A 15,158-nucleotide genomic window follows, 5' to 3' on the forward strand; every position below is an offset into this window, starting at 1 on the left:
CGCCTTTGATTGTGGGTTTCCTGGTTCATGAATGACCAAGGGTTAAAACTTGCATTTATATACGGCTAGTTGGTGACAGTAATGGAACCGTTGTAATATCTATTATGCATGTAAATAGGGGTAACATGCATAAAGTTGTGACACTTCAGATTAGACCTTTTTCCAGCAGGTTGAAGATACGGTCTAGAAAAGAAAAGGACACATTAGATGATGTAGTCTTAGATAGGCAATGCCAGAGAGGACTTGTTATAACTGGAATATGCTTTTTGATCGTAGTTTCATTCAGTCAATAGCTTGCCGGGTTTTTGCACGGCTACAATATATTTCTTTACTGCCCACAAGGGGCTACACACAGAGGGGACAAACAAGGACAGACAAACGGATTAAGTCGATTACATTGACCCCAGTGCGTAACTGGTACTTAATTTATCGACCCCGAAAGGATGAAAGGCAAAGTCGACCTTGGCGGAATTTGAACTCAGCACGCGGGGCGAAATGCGTAGCCGTATTTCGTCTGCCGTTATGTTCTAACGTTTCTGCCAGCTCGCCGCCTTGCACGACTACAGTAGCAGTGATAGTTGTAGTCTAGCATGCCTCTGCTCTGTCTCACAACCAAACAACAACACGGGGCTGAATTCATGGTTCTCATCAACCTGTACTCTTATTAAATGAAGGGTGCACAGCTTTGGAGCAGCTCAGCGCCTCCGCTTGTGCGAACCATACAAATGTCGAAGCTGTTGTTGAGTTCGGCCTGTACCCGCTATTATGCCGACTTAGTGCAGGCCAGTTCCCTCAACAAGCCGTACTCGTTCGCCATCAAGGAGAGAGAGAGCCCCGATGTAGCCGGCTTCTCGCCGCAACTGGAACCAGCTGACCTCGACTGTGGCGATGGTAAGCGCCCAACGGAATAACCCTGTTCCCCATAGGACACGACGTGTTGCTACTTGTCTGCCCCCAGCCTTGTTGCTTCGGCAGCAAACCCAGACTGCCCACTCCTTTTCGTTACTAGTCTGCTGACGCCAGATCCGCATGGCCAATTTCTTCGACAAAATCAGAAAAGAAGCAGTGTGGATGTTGCAGCGCGTGTCACATGCCTTCTCCGTGGCAATGCCTTTATCTTGTCTGCGTGGCGAACTAAGGGAGGGGTCGAGAGTGGAGTGTCCATCCCTCTCTCCCTTTCATTATTTAATTCTGAATTTGCCTTCCCCATTTTTTTTTTTTCTCCATTTAAATTTTTAAAGTGATATGAGACCCGGCATGGAGTAATTTCACGTCGAGCCTAAGAGACTTTCGGGGTGGATAAAAAGTCACATCCACCCCGTGGTACAAATAGTGACTCCTTACAGGTCAGACATGTCCAGATTTAGACACTAGTATATTTCAGGAAGAGACCTGGCCGGTTTGAGTTGCGATACTGGACACACTCCTTGGTGTTGAATGGAAGTCAGTTTCCGCCCGGTTTTTGCAAGGATGCCCTATCCTATTCTAAGATGTGCTCAGAAGTGTCGGATGGGGTGAATCCTACCCCGGTCGGGGACGGCTTTTGTCTTCCCGTTCCTTGCTCGTTGGTGACTAATTTGTCCTTTATGTCCACAATTTTTCTTGTCCCCCGCGAAAGTGGGGAGAACATTTGGAATGTAGACATGGCGCGAGACCTGTCCAAAATTGTCCAAAACTCACCATTCGGCCAAGGCACAAAAGAGCAAGACGAGAGAAGAAAAGGATAAATTAGCTCCTTTGAACTAGCTTAACAAAAAAAAGTTTAGAAAGTTTAAATATTTGTCTTGTTACGCACTGTTATGTCTGCAAGAGAGAAAACTTATGAGATCTAACAGAGAAATCTGAGGACAATGAAATATCGCAATGCCAAATCAGAAACATTGATTCCATGCGGGGGACCTCCAAGTGATTGGTCGGTTTGTTAGAAATAGCAGCCAAAAACAATTTACAGTCTTGAAAAAGAGAAAAAGACCTAACATTTCTGGAAAAAGTTTGATCATAGGTGAACTGAGCCAAAGCTGACCTGTGGAAAAATAACGAGCGATCGTGGGGCCTCAAGTTACTGGTTGGTTACGGAACTAGTTCAACAGGAACACCTAGATTGCTAAGTAGTTCTGTAAAGAAGCAAACGATATGAATTACTACACACATACACGTCAACGACTTTCACCATATAGCCATCGCTGTTGTCTCAAGGAACACTACTTTGACGCTATGAGAGAGCTGACGTCTGAGGGAGGAGCTATGCCGACAGGTTCTACCATACCGAATTGGTTCTCTCATTTTGGACAAACTAAATGTGCTCCATTCTCCCAAAGCGGTTCCAGTTGATGGGAGACCAAGTTGTGCATGGGTGATCTGGCTGGAAGGCGTGGGTTCTTCGTTGTCAGCGTGGGATGTTCTGGTCGTGGAACTTGTGATCATGAGTCCTTCACCAACCGAGTTTCACAGGTCGGCCCAGTGAGTGAGCTGCATCTTTTGGTCCTTTGTCCGCTTCTAATCTGAGGCTGGCTCTGGCTTTTCATACGACATTAGGGTGGGTCTGTGCTTGTGTGTGGGGTCTGAGCTTGAAGCTCTCATGTTAGATAATTAGGGAGGGTTTTGTGACTGTACGGGAGAGATGCAATCGGGCCCGGTTGGCACATTGACCAGCAGTGGCTGGCATCGGGAGGTGTTTATTTGTATGCAACAGCGGCCACACCCCGGGCAACGGCTTCGACTAGCCGGTCAAACCAAGTGAGGGTAGCCGTCTGGTCTTAAATCTTCGGCAAGTTAGGGCCTGCCTTCCTATGCATACGAAGACTGGATTCGGCTGATTCTACAGAAGAAACCACCAGAACGGTTTCAACGAAGAGGGCAGTTGCAGCAGGGCACCGTGGAGTGCATAGGGTAAGATGAGGCACTATAGGACATCTTGGTCATTCACTGCGTCTGGTTGTGGGTGGAGTAAATTCTACCCACCTACTTCAAGGTCACAATAAAAGCTCTGATTTTTGCCTTGGAACAATATTACCGTTTCTCAATAAATCTTTTACAAACTCGTAGAATAATATAAGTGCAATCCCAGGTTCAAGTTCCTTTCAGGGAAAGAATTAAAAGAAAAATGTCAAGCTCTTTCTATGTCATACAATAAGATCGAACTCAGAACCATGTAATTGCAAAACAAATTTCTTAACTTCCTAGTACGTATGTATGTACGTACGCATACACACACAACCTACGACAAATCCAAACAAGTAAAGGAGTGTTTCGAAGTGACTGTATCAGCAACTTGGATTTTCCTCCTCGTGTTAGGGAACCTCAGTGACCCCTTACTCCAACAAATTCCTTTTCTCCTGCACACAGTATTTCCCAACCATCACAAACCGGCGCGAATTGGAGTGACTCACTCAAGGACTCATTCTGCTACTCGATGCAGGAACTTTCAACCTTATTATGAACCAGATACTCAACCCCTAGGCCGGATGGCAAACAAACAGATGCCCGACTTCCCTAAATTGGAACGGCAGAAATGAAAGGGACCTTCGTCAATTTCGACGATGAACGCTGCAATTACTCCATCGACCAAACTACCTCTTCACTGAATTGAAAGGTAAGTGGATTAGCAAGATTGTGTGACAAGGCCGACCCTTTGAATCAATGACACTTTACAATCACAGGACTCTGAATAATTTTTCCAGTAAATTTCTTTCAGAAGCCTTTGATTAACAAGAAGCTAATATAAAATAATACTTTCTCATAATACCATACAATAGGATCGAACTCAGAATCTAACTCCTTAATCTCCTCGTCCGAATGTACGTACATACATACATACATACACAACCTGTGACCAATCCGAACGATATTTTCTGTCCATCACAAACCGAGTAAACTAAAGCAGCGTGAATTGGGGCGACTTGCTCAGGGACGCAGTCTGCCACTCGATGCAGGAACTTGCAACCTTCTGGGGGCGACTTGCTCAGGGACGCAGTCTGCCACTCGATGCAGGAACTTGCAACCTTATGGGGGCGACTTGCTCAGGGACGCAGTCTGCCACTCGTTGCAGCAACTTGTAACCTTACTGGGGGCGACTTGCTCAGGGACGCAGTCTGCCACTCGATGCAGGAACTTGCAACGTTACTGGGGAGACTTGCTCAGGGACGCAGTCTGCACTCGATGCAGGAACTTGCAACCTTATGGGGGCGACTTGCTCAGGGACGCAGTCTGCCACTCGTTGCAGCAACTTGTAACCTTACTGGGGGCGACTTGCTCAGGGACGCAGTCTGCCACTCGATGCAGGAACTTGCAACGTTACTGGGGAGACTTGCTCAGGGACGCAGTCTGCCACTCGATGCAGGAACTTGCAACCTTATGGGGGCGACTTGCTCAGGGACGCAGTCTGCCACTCGATGCAGGAACTTGTAACCTTACTGGGGGCGACTTGCTCAGGGACGCAGTCTGCCACTCGTTGCAGCAACTTGTAACCTTACTGGGGGCGACTTGCTCAGGGACGCAGTCTGCCACTCGATGCAGGAACTTGTAACCTTACTGGGGGCGACTTGCTCAGGGACGCAGTCTGCCACTCGATGCAGGAACTTGTAACCTTACTGGGGGCGACTTGCTCAGGGACGCAGTCTGCCACTCGATGCAGGAACTTGTAACCTTACTGGGGGCGACTTGCTCAGGGACGCAGTCTGCCACTCGTTGCAGCAACTTGTAACCTTACTGGGGGCGACTTGCTCAGGGACGCAGTCTGCCACTCGATGCAGGAACTTGCAACCTTATGGGGGAGACTTGCTCAGGGACGCAGTCTGCCACTCGTTGCAGCAACTTGTAACCTTACTGGGGGCGACTTGCTCAGGGACGCAGTCCTGCCACTCGTTGCAGCAACTTGTAACCTTACTGGGGGCGACTTGCTCAGGGACGCAGTCTGCCACTCGATGCAGGAACTTGCAACCTTATGGGGGCGACTTGCTCAGGGACGCAGTCTGCCACTCGTTGCAGCAACTTGTAACCTTACTGGGGCGACTTGCTCAGGGACGCAGTCTGCCACTCGATGCAGGAACTTGCAACCTTATGGGGGAGACTTGCTCAGGGACGCAGTCTGCCACTCGTTGCAGCAACTTGTAACCTTACTGGGGGCGACTTGCTCAGGGACGCAGTCTGCCACTCGTTGCAGCAACTTGTAACCTTACTGGGGCGACTTGCTCAGGGACGCAGTCTGCCACTCGTTGCAGCAACTTGTAACCTTACTGGGGGCGACTTGCTCAGGGACGCAGTCTGCCACTCGATGCAGGAACTTGCAACCTTATGGGGGCGACTTGCTCAGGGACGCAGTCTGCCACTCGTTGCAGCAACTTGTAACCTTACTGGGGGCGACTTGCTCAGGGACGCAGTCTGCCACTCGATGCAGGAACTTGCAACCTTACTGGGGTGACTTGCTCAGGGACGCAGTCTGCCACTCGATGCAGGAACTTGCAACCTTACTGGGGTGACTTGCTCAGGGACGCAGTCTGCCACTCGTTGCAGCAACTTGTAACCTTACTGGGGGCGACTTGCTCAGGGACGCAGTCTGCCACTCGATGCAGGAACTTGCAACCTTACTGGGGCGACTTGCTCAGGGACGCAGTCTGCCACTCGATGCAGGAACTTGCAACCTTCTGGGGGCGACTTGCTCAGGGACGCAGTCTGCCACTCGATGCAGGAACTTGCAACCTTATGGGGCGACTTGCTCAGGGACGCAGTCTGCCACTCGTTGCAGCAACTTGTAACCTTACTGGGGGCGACTTGCTCAGGGACGCAGTCTGCCACTCGATGCAGGAACTTGCAACGTTACTGGGGAGACTTGCTCAGGGACGCAGTCTGCCACTCGATGCAGGAACTTGCAACCTTATGGGGGCGACTTGCTCAGGGACGCAGTCTGCCACTCGTTGCAGCAACTTGTAACCTTACTGGGGGCGACTTGCTCAGGGACGCAGTCTGCCACTCGATGCAGGAACTTGCAACGTTACTGGGGAGACTTGCTCAGGGACGCAGTCTGCCACTCGATGCAGGAACTTGCAACCTTATGGGGGCGACTTGCTCAGGGACGCAGTCTGCCACTCGATGCAGGAACTTGTAACCTTACTGGGGGCGACTTGCTCAGGGACGCAGTCTGCCACTCGTTGCAGCAACTTGTAACCTTACTGGGGGCGACTTGCTCAGGGACGCAGTCTGCCACTCGATGCAGGAACTTGTAACCTTACTGGGGGCGACTTGCTCAGGGACGCAGTCTGCCACTCGATGCAGGAACTTGTAACCTTACTGGGGGCGACTTGCTCAGGGACGCAGTCTGCCACTCGATGCAGGAACTTGTAACCTTACTGGGGGCGACTTGCTCAGGGACGCAGTCTGCCACTCGTTGCAGCAACTTGTAACCTTACTGGGGGCGACTTGCTCAGGGACGCAGTCTGCCACTCGATGCAGGAACTTGCAACCTTATGGGGGAGACTTGCTCAGGGACGCAGTCTGCCACTCGTTGCAGCAACTTGTAACCTTACTGGGGGCGACTTGCTCAGGGACGCAGTCTGCCACTCGTTGCAGCAACTTGTAACCTTACTGGGGGCGACTTGCTCAGGGACGCAGTCTGCCACTCGATGCAGGAACTTGCAACCTTATGGGGGCGACTTGCTCAGGGACGCAGTCTGCCACTCGTTGCAGCAACTTGTAACCTTACTGGGGGCGACTTGCTCAGGGACGCAGTCTGCCACTCGATGCAGGAACTTGCAACCTTATGGGGGAGACTTGCTCAGGGACGCAGTCTGCCACTCGTTGCAGCAACTTGTAACCTTACTGGGGGCGACTTGCTCAGGGACGCAGTCTGCCACTCGTTGCAGCAACTTGTAACCTTACTGGGGCGACTTGCTCAGGGACGCAGTCTGCCACTCGTTGCAGCAACTTGTAACCTTACTGGGGCGACTTGCTCAGGGACGCAGTCTGCCACTCGATGCAGGAACTTGCAACCTTATGGGGGCGACTTGCTCAGGGACGCAGTCTGCCACTCGTTGCAGCAACTTGTACCTTACTGGGGGCGACTTGCTCAGGGACGCAGTCTGCCACTCGATGCAGGAACTTGCAACCTTACTGGGGTGACTTGCTCAGGGACGCAGTCTGCCACTCGATGCAGGAACTTGCAACCTTACTGGGGTGACTTGCTCAGGGACGCAGTCTGCCACTCGTTGCAGCAACTTGTAACCTTACTGGGGGCGACTTGCTCAGGGACGCAGTCTGCCACTCGATGCAGGAACTTGCAACCTTACTGGGGCGACTTGCTCAGGGACGCAGTCTGCCACTCGATGCAGGAACTTGCAACCTTATGGGGGAGACTTGCTCAGGGACGCAGTCTGCCACTCGATGCAGGAACTTGCAACCTTATGGGGGTGACTTGCTCAGGGACGCAGTCTGCCACTCGATGCAGGAACTTGCAACCTTATGGGGGAGACTTGCTCAGGGACGCAGTCTGCCACTCGATGCAGGAACTTGCAACCTTATGGGGGCGACTTGCTCAGGGACGCAGTCTGCCACTCGATGCAGGAACTTGCAACCTTATGGGGGAGACTTGCTCAGGGACGCAGTCTGCCACTCGATGCAGGAACTTGCAACCTTACTGGGGCGACTTGCTCAGGGACGCAGTCTGCCACTCGATGCAGGAACTTGCAACCTTATGGGGGCGACTTGCTCAGGGACGCAGTCTGCCACTCGTTGCAGCAACTTGTAACCTTACTGGGGGCGACTTGCTCAGGGACGCAGTCTGCCACTCGATGCAGGAACTTGCAACGTTACTGGGGAGACTTGCTCAGGGACGCAGTCTGCCACTCGATGCAGGAACTTGCAACGTTACTGGGGTGACTTGCTCAGGGACGCAGTCTGCCACTCGATGCAGGAACTTGCAACGTTACTGGGGTGACTTGCTCAGGGACGCAGTCTGCCACTCGTTGCAGCAACTTGTAACCTTACTGGGGGCGACTTGCTCAGGGACGCAGTCTGCCACTCGATGCAGGAACTTGCAACGTTACTGGGGAGACTTGCTCAGGGACGCAGTCTGCCACTCGATGCAGGAACTTGCAACGTTACTGGGGTGACTTGCTCAGGGACGCAGTCTGCCACTCGTTGCAGCAACTTGTAACCTTACTGGGGGCGACTTGCTCAGGGACGCAGTCTGCCACTCGTTGCAGCAACTTGTAACCTTACTGGGGGCGACTTGCTCAGGGACGCAGTCTGCCACTCGATGCAGGAACTTGCAACCTTATGGGGGCGACTTGCTCAGGGACGCAGTCTGCCACTCGTTGCAGCAACTTGTAACCTTACTGGGGCGACTTGCTCAGGACGCAGTCTGCCACTCGATGCAGGAACTTGCAACGTTACTGGGGAGACTTGCTCAGGGACGCAGTCTGCCACTCGATGCAGGAACTTGCAACGTTACTGGGGTGACTTGCTCAGGGACGCAGTCTGCCACTCGTTGCAGCAACTTGTAACCTTACTGGGGGCGACTTGCTCAGGGACGCAGTCTGCCACTCGTTGCAGCAACTTGTAACCTTACTGGGGGCGACTTGCTCAGGGACGCAGTCTGCCACTCGATGCAGGAACTTGCAACCTTATGGGGGCGACTTGCTCAGGGACGCAGTCTGCCACTCGTTGCAGCAACTTGTAACCTTACTGGGGCGACTTGCTCAGGGACGCAGTCTGCCACTCGATGCAGGAACTTGCAACCTTATGGGGGTGACTTGCTCAGGGACGCAGTCTGCCACTCGTTGCAGGAACTTGCAACCTTACTGGGGTGACTTGCTCAGGGACGCAGTCTGCCACTCGTTGCAGCAACTTGTAACCTTACTGGGGGCGACTTGCTCAGGGACGCAGTCTGCCACTCGATGCAGGAACTTGCAACCTTATGGGGGCGACTTGCTCAGGGACGCAGTCTGCCACTCGATGCAGGAACTTGCAACGTTACTGGGGAGACTTGCTCAGGGACGCAGTCTGCCACTCGATGCAGGAACTTGCAACCTTCTGGGGGCGACTTGCTCAGGGACGCAGTCTGCCACTCGATGCAGGAACTTGCAACCTTATGGGGGCGACTTGCTCAGGGACGCAGTCTGCCACTCGATGCAGGAACTTGCAACCTTATGGGGGCGACTTGCTCAGGGACGCAGTCTGCCACTCGATGCAGGAACTTGCAACCTTATGGGGGCGACTTGCTCAGGGACGCAGTCTGCCACTCGATGCAGGAACTTGCAACGTTACTGGGGCGACTTGCTCAGGGACGCAGTCTGCCACTCGATGCAGGAACTTGCAACCTTCTGGGGGCGACTTGCTCAGGGACGCAGTCTGCCACTCGATGCAGGAACTTGCAACCTTATGGGGGCGACTTGCTCAGGGACGCAGTCTGCCACTCGATGCAGGAACTTGCAACGTTACTGGGGAGACTTGCTCAGGGACGCAGTCTGCCACTCGATGCAGGAACTTGCAACCTTATGGGGGCGACTTGCTCAGGGACGCAGTCTGCCACTCGATGCAGGAACTTGCAACCTTATGGGGGCGACTTGCTCAGGGACGCAGTCTGCCACTCGATGCAGGAACTTGCAACGTTACTGGGGCGACTTGCTCAGGGACGCAGTCTGCCACTCGATGCAGGAACTTGCAACCTTCTGGGGGCGACTTGCTCAGGGACGCAGTCTGCCACTCGATGCAGGAACTTGCAACCTTATGGGGGCGACTTGCTCAGGGACGCAGTCTGCCACTCGATGCAGGAACTTGCAACGTTACTGGGGAGACTTGCTCAGGGACGCAGTCTGCCACTCGATGCAGGAACTTGCAACCTTATGGGGCGACTTGCTCAGGGACGCAGTCTGCCACTCGATGCAGGAACTTGCAACCTTATGGGGGCGACTTGCTCAGGGACGCAGTCTGCCACTCGTTGCAGCAACTTGTAACCTTACTGGGGGCGACTTGCTCAGGGACGCAGTCTGCCACTCGATGCAGGAACTTGCAACCTTATGGGGGCGACTTGCTCAGGGACGCAGTCTGCCACTCGATGCAGGAACTTGCAACGTTACTGGGGGCGACTTGCTCAGGGACGCAGTCTGCCACTCGATGCAGGAACTTGCAACCTTACTGGGGTGACTTGCTCAGGGACGCAATCTGCTACGCAATGTAGGAACTCAACTTTATGATTATGAACCAGACACGTACCTTCCCAAAATGGAAACGCAAAACTGAAAGGAACCATTGTCAGTTTCGACAAAGAACGCTCCGATTATTCCATCAACCAAACTACCTACTCATTGAATTATAAGGCAAGTGGATTAGCAAGACAGTGTGACAAGGCTGACCCTTTAAATTAATGGCACTGTCTAGCCACAGGACTGCAAATAGATTTTCCTCAAGTGAATTTCATTCAGAAGACTTTGATCAACAAGAAGCCAATGTAAAAAAAATACTCTCATAATGGTCATACAATAAGATTGAACTCCGAACCTCCTGATTGCGAAACGAACTCTTTAACCCCCTCGTACGTACATACACACAGCCTGTGGTCAATCCGAACAGATAAAGGGCGTTTTGAAGTGACTGCATATCAGCAACTGAGGTGCCCTACACACAAGGAAATTCTCATAGTGACCATACTTCAACAAATGGTTTACAGTCAAACGCGAGATATAGGCCAGGTATGTCCAAAGCCTCATGGCACAGTAATACATATTCCAGACAACAGGCTTCATGAAGCTGCAAATACTACAACGCATCAAAAAGCAGATCAGTTGTTTGACCATCATCAAACAAACCTATATACAAAAACATTCAGGTTATTCTTTTCTCTTTTCCTTTCTTTTCTTTTACTGGTTTCAGTCATTTGACTGCGGCCATGCTGGAGCACCGCCTTTAGTCGAGCAAATCGACCCCGGGACTTATTCTTTGTAAGCCCAGTACTTATTCTATCGGTCTCTTTTGCCGAACCGCTAAGTAACGGGGACATAAACACACCAGCATCGGTTGTCAAGCAATGCTGGGGACGGACACACACACACACACACACACACACACACGACGGGCTTCTTTCAGTTTGCGTCTACCAAATCCACTCACAAGGCATTGGTCGGCCCGAGGCTATAGTAGAAGACACTTACCCAAGGTGCCACGCAGTGGGACTGAACCCAGAACCATGTGGTTGGTAAACAAGCTACTTACCACACAGCCACTCCTGCGCCTATATATAGCTTATTTATTTTTTTTTTTTTTCGTCTCCTCTCTAGTCACATTAACAATGTGACTGTTGGAAAAAAACTTCGGAAATAGTGAAGCATAGGAACCAGCTAGCTAACTGCAGCACCACAGTGAAGATATGACAGTTGAGAGTTTGGCTGTCGTTAGGGCATTTATCTTTATATATATAAAACTGAAGTTGTGTGAGAGTGTCTCCTCCGATTTAGATTCCTAACTACTCCCACATTTTGCGGTGCAGTTTAACCAAAACCGGGTATCTTATAGTCGTGATTCATATCGAGCCCTTCTGGGTATTAGCGCGCGTCTACGATGAGTCTACAATTTAAAAAAAAAATTTACCATCATTTTTTCGTTTTTTTAATGCAATTTTTGCTCGGTATATATATGGGAAGTAACTCTCTAAAATGCTTATATAGTTATTTCCCTTACAAACCCGAGCAACGCTGGGTGATACTGCTAGTTTATATATAAAATGCCATATGAAGCACCCTAATGCATAAGTAGAGCCTGAAAGATTGCTTTGAGATACTTGATGTATTTTATGAATATTCCAGCTCAAGTATCATAACAGCATGAAACTGAGTAGCTCTTTCAATTGTGACAAGATATGCAGTTTACAAATGATCAGGGTTAAAAAAGAAAAAAAAAATTCCCTGCATAAACTAAGTCTTAAGATATGATGGGGAAAAAATATTTAAAGAATATTCTGAAATAACTTTTGCTATACCTGTTTATTCCTAAGATAATGAGAGTTATCAAACTGCTAGAAACAGCAGCCAAATCTCTCAAATCACATCCTACCACAATTTAAAAAGAAAAAGACAATATAGTCTCAGACATACACCACTTCTGAAGAAGTGATATCTCCCCCTAGATGGAGGAGTACGTTTTTTTTTTTTTTCGTTGATTCTACCTCTACTGGGTCTTTAAACTGCATGCATGTTGGGATTCTAGCAAGGTGCCCTATTGGATTTTACCTTTTATTCGGGAGTAGGGAGCAATAGACCCTTTTACAGGGCCTGCAAGATTTGTGTGAGGGAGAGGCAGACCTCTTCAAACCAGAAAGCAGGTCCAAATACCTATGACTGGATTTTGCTAAAAAGGAACCAAGAGGTGCAAGGGAGTGCTTTTAAATTGGATGATGGGTTAAGTATCTTCTGCCAGTAGGCCATGTAAGATTTGAACTCAGAACACAAAGAACCAGAAAAAATACAAGGGATCCAGGCTAATGTTTTTACAGTTCTGCCACGGCTTTGATTTAACAAAAAAAAAAAAAAAAAAAAAAAAACTCAAAAGAATGAATGGCAAAGTTCACTGATAATTTCAGCTCTGAATATAAGTGCAATCCCAGGTTCAAGTTCCTTTCAGGGAAAGAATTAAAAGAAAAATGTCAAGCTCTTTCCATGCCATACAATAGGATTGAACTCAGAACCTTGCGATTGCAAAACAAATTTCTTAATTCCCTAGTACGTACGTACGCATACACACACAACCTGCGACAAATCCAAACAGGTAAAGGAATGTTTCTATCTGACGCCCTAAAGACTGCTAATTCCCTGCCTGCTGACCATTCCATGGATAGAGAACAAGTTAAGACAAGGATTCACCAATGTTGAATGATCAGCATATCTTAAGCTGTGAGCTAACCAATCTCTTATGGAAATGGAAGACGTTGGATAAGTCTGGGTGGCAGTGGGCCCAAGCTTTTAAATGTGAAATTGTTGCCGGCGGCTGATTGGGTGGGGTCAAAAGTGGTTTTGACCCTATAGTCCCAATCAGCTTCCAAAGAACTGCTATTTCCAGATTTTTTGAAAATGGCCAGCTGCAGGTACCCAGTGATACTTGAGGGACGCCCCCACCCCAAGTGTTACTGGCGCCTGGAACGGGGCCATAAGAAGAACTGTCCCCAGTGCCAAAGTAGGGTCCTAGATGCAGTTAGTAAAAGTAGCGTTCCCCCCCTCCTCCTTCAGAGTGACAGATGGAGGCAGTCGAGGAGGTGGAGACCTCCTCGAAAAAAAGGAAAAGGTGGGCAACCGTTGTTGCCCACCGAAGGACCCCAAGGCTATGAGGAGGGGGAGAGAAGATCTTCTCGATAAAGCAGAAGAACTACACCCTTCTGTAGCATAAGGGAGAAAAAAAAAAGGGACACTGCTGGCAGGTTCTGAAACCTCGTCAGTGGGAATTGTGCCACCGACAGAGGAAACTGTGGCCCCTCCCATTAGGATGAATGTGATCTTTCATAAGGGAGGGGCTGTACAGAGCTTTGTGAAGAAGCTAGAGGGCCAGAGGGAAGGGGTCCTGTCCTGTATGGAAGGCCCGGATTAGCCTCCGCAGGTCATAATGGGAAATGATGTGTTTCTTTCGTTATCGTGAATGACTTGTTGCTGGGACCTGAAGCACATATTTTTTCAAATATTTACACCGGATAAAACAACCACCTGGTGGAAGGGTTGAGTCGACATATTTGGGATGGGCTCCAAATTAAAATAAAAAAGAAAACCGAATGTGACTATTTAGGATATCGTCTTGAAAATGTTTTAGCTTGTTTTTACTGCTTTAATATCTTTTGGGACAGTGGGATCGTCCTGGCCATGACATAATTATACCTCGCCATTAGTGATGTGCACAGGACACAGGCACAAAGTGGGACCACCCACTATAAACAAAGGGAATAGATACTAAAAAGTCCATAATACCATAGATGGACTCCTTTCCCAAGGACCAATACAGTTTTGGTTTCTGGAGCCCCGACTTAGAACTGCAGGATTGCCTGGGGGTTGCAAATTACCTGGTTGGGGAAGAAAGGTAAGAGACCTTAGTGCCTTAAATTGAAATTTGAATGCTATACTTTGGTAAGAGGATCAGCACCCCAATTTCTAAGGATGATTGCGTCCATTCTTTGAACTTTGGTAAGAGGTTCAATACCTCATTTTGTCTTGTTGAGAAAGAGAGAATGTTTTCAAGAAGCAGTAATCGGTGAACAGTGTCTGCTTCCCCCACCAACCATCTTTTCATTCCATTATCATTTGTGTCTTTGTCCAGCCCGCAGCTACGTCTTTGTAAGGCTGCAGAAGGCCAATTTACGAAATAAAGTCTGAGTATAATGTCAATAGCAGAAGGCCAATCCTAGCTTGAAGCCCAAGGTAAGCATTCGGAGTCACTCCGAAAAGCTCTATCTACGACGATTTCATCTCAGTCGAAGGAGAGGGGCGCTCTTCGTCCGGGTTGCGGATCTGTGGAATAAGCTGCCGGACGAGATAGTGAAGATGCCGACGACCGCTCGGTTCAAGGTCTCTCTTGACCAGAAATGGCCTGAACTTCAATGAAAATTTTCCGGAGTTTCGCTTGAGATGACGAGTATATTACGTTAATCTTTTTATCTCTTGTTTCAGCCATTGGACTGCGTCCATGCTTGAGCACCGCTTTGAAGGGTTTTAGTTGAACAGATCAAACCCAGTACTTGTTTATCGTATTTATCGGTGTCTTCCTGAATGAATAGCATGTGTCTATCACGTCACAATCGTTTTTTGCTTCCAACACACTGTCTCTGATCAAATCACTTTGCCTGGCAAGTACGCCTCCGTATTTGATAATATTACATATAGAGATGAAGAGATAGTGAAGATGCCGATGACCGCTCGGTTCAAAGTCTCTCTTGACCAGAAATGGCCTGAACTCTTTGTATGGCCACCCTCCCTGTACATAACTCCCTGTCCCCCTACATGGCCTTGCTTTTGCATTTTTGAGCCAATAAAAATTGAATTGAAAAAAAAAAAAATATTGGGGGACCCCAGGACACCTGAACGATGTAACCCATTGGAATCATACCTGTGAAATCAAATAGGGAGAGAGTAGGGAGAGTTGGGGTTTTGGCGGCAGATTTTATAAGGTCCGTCTGTTCTTGGAACAGGTGAAGTAGT

Source organism: Octopus sinensis, linkage group LG18 (assembly GCF_006345805.1).
Source record: "Octopus sinensis linkage group LG18, ASM634580v1, whole genome shotgun sequence".
Lineage (NCBI taxonomy): Eukaryota > Metazoa > Mollusca > Cephalopoda > Octopoda > Octopodidae > Octopus > Octopus sinensis.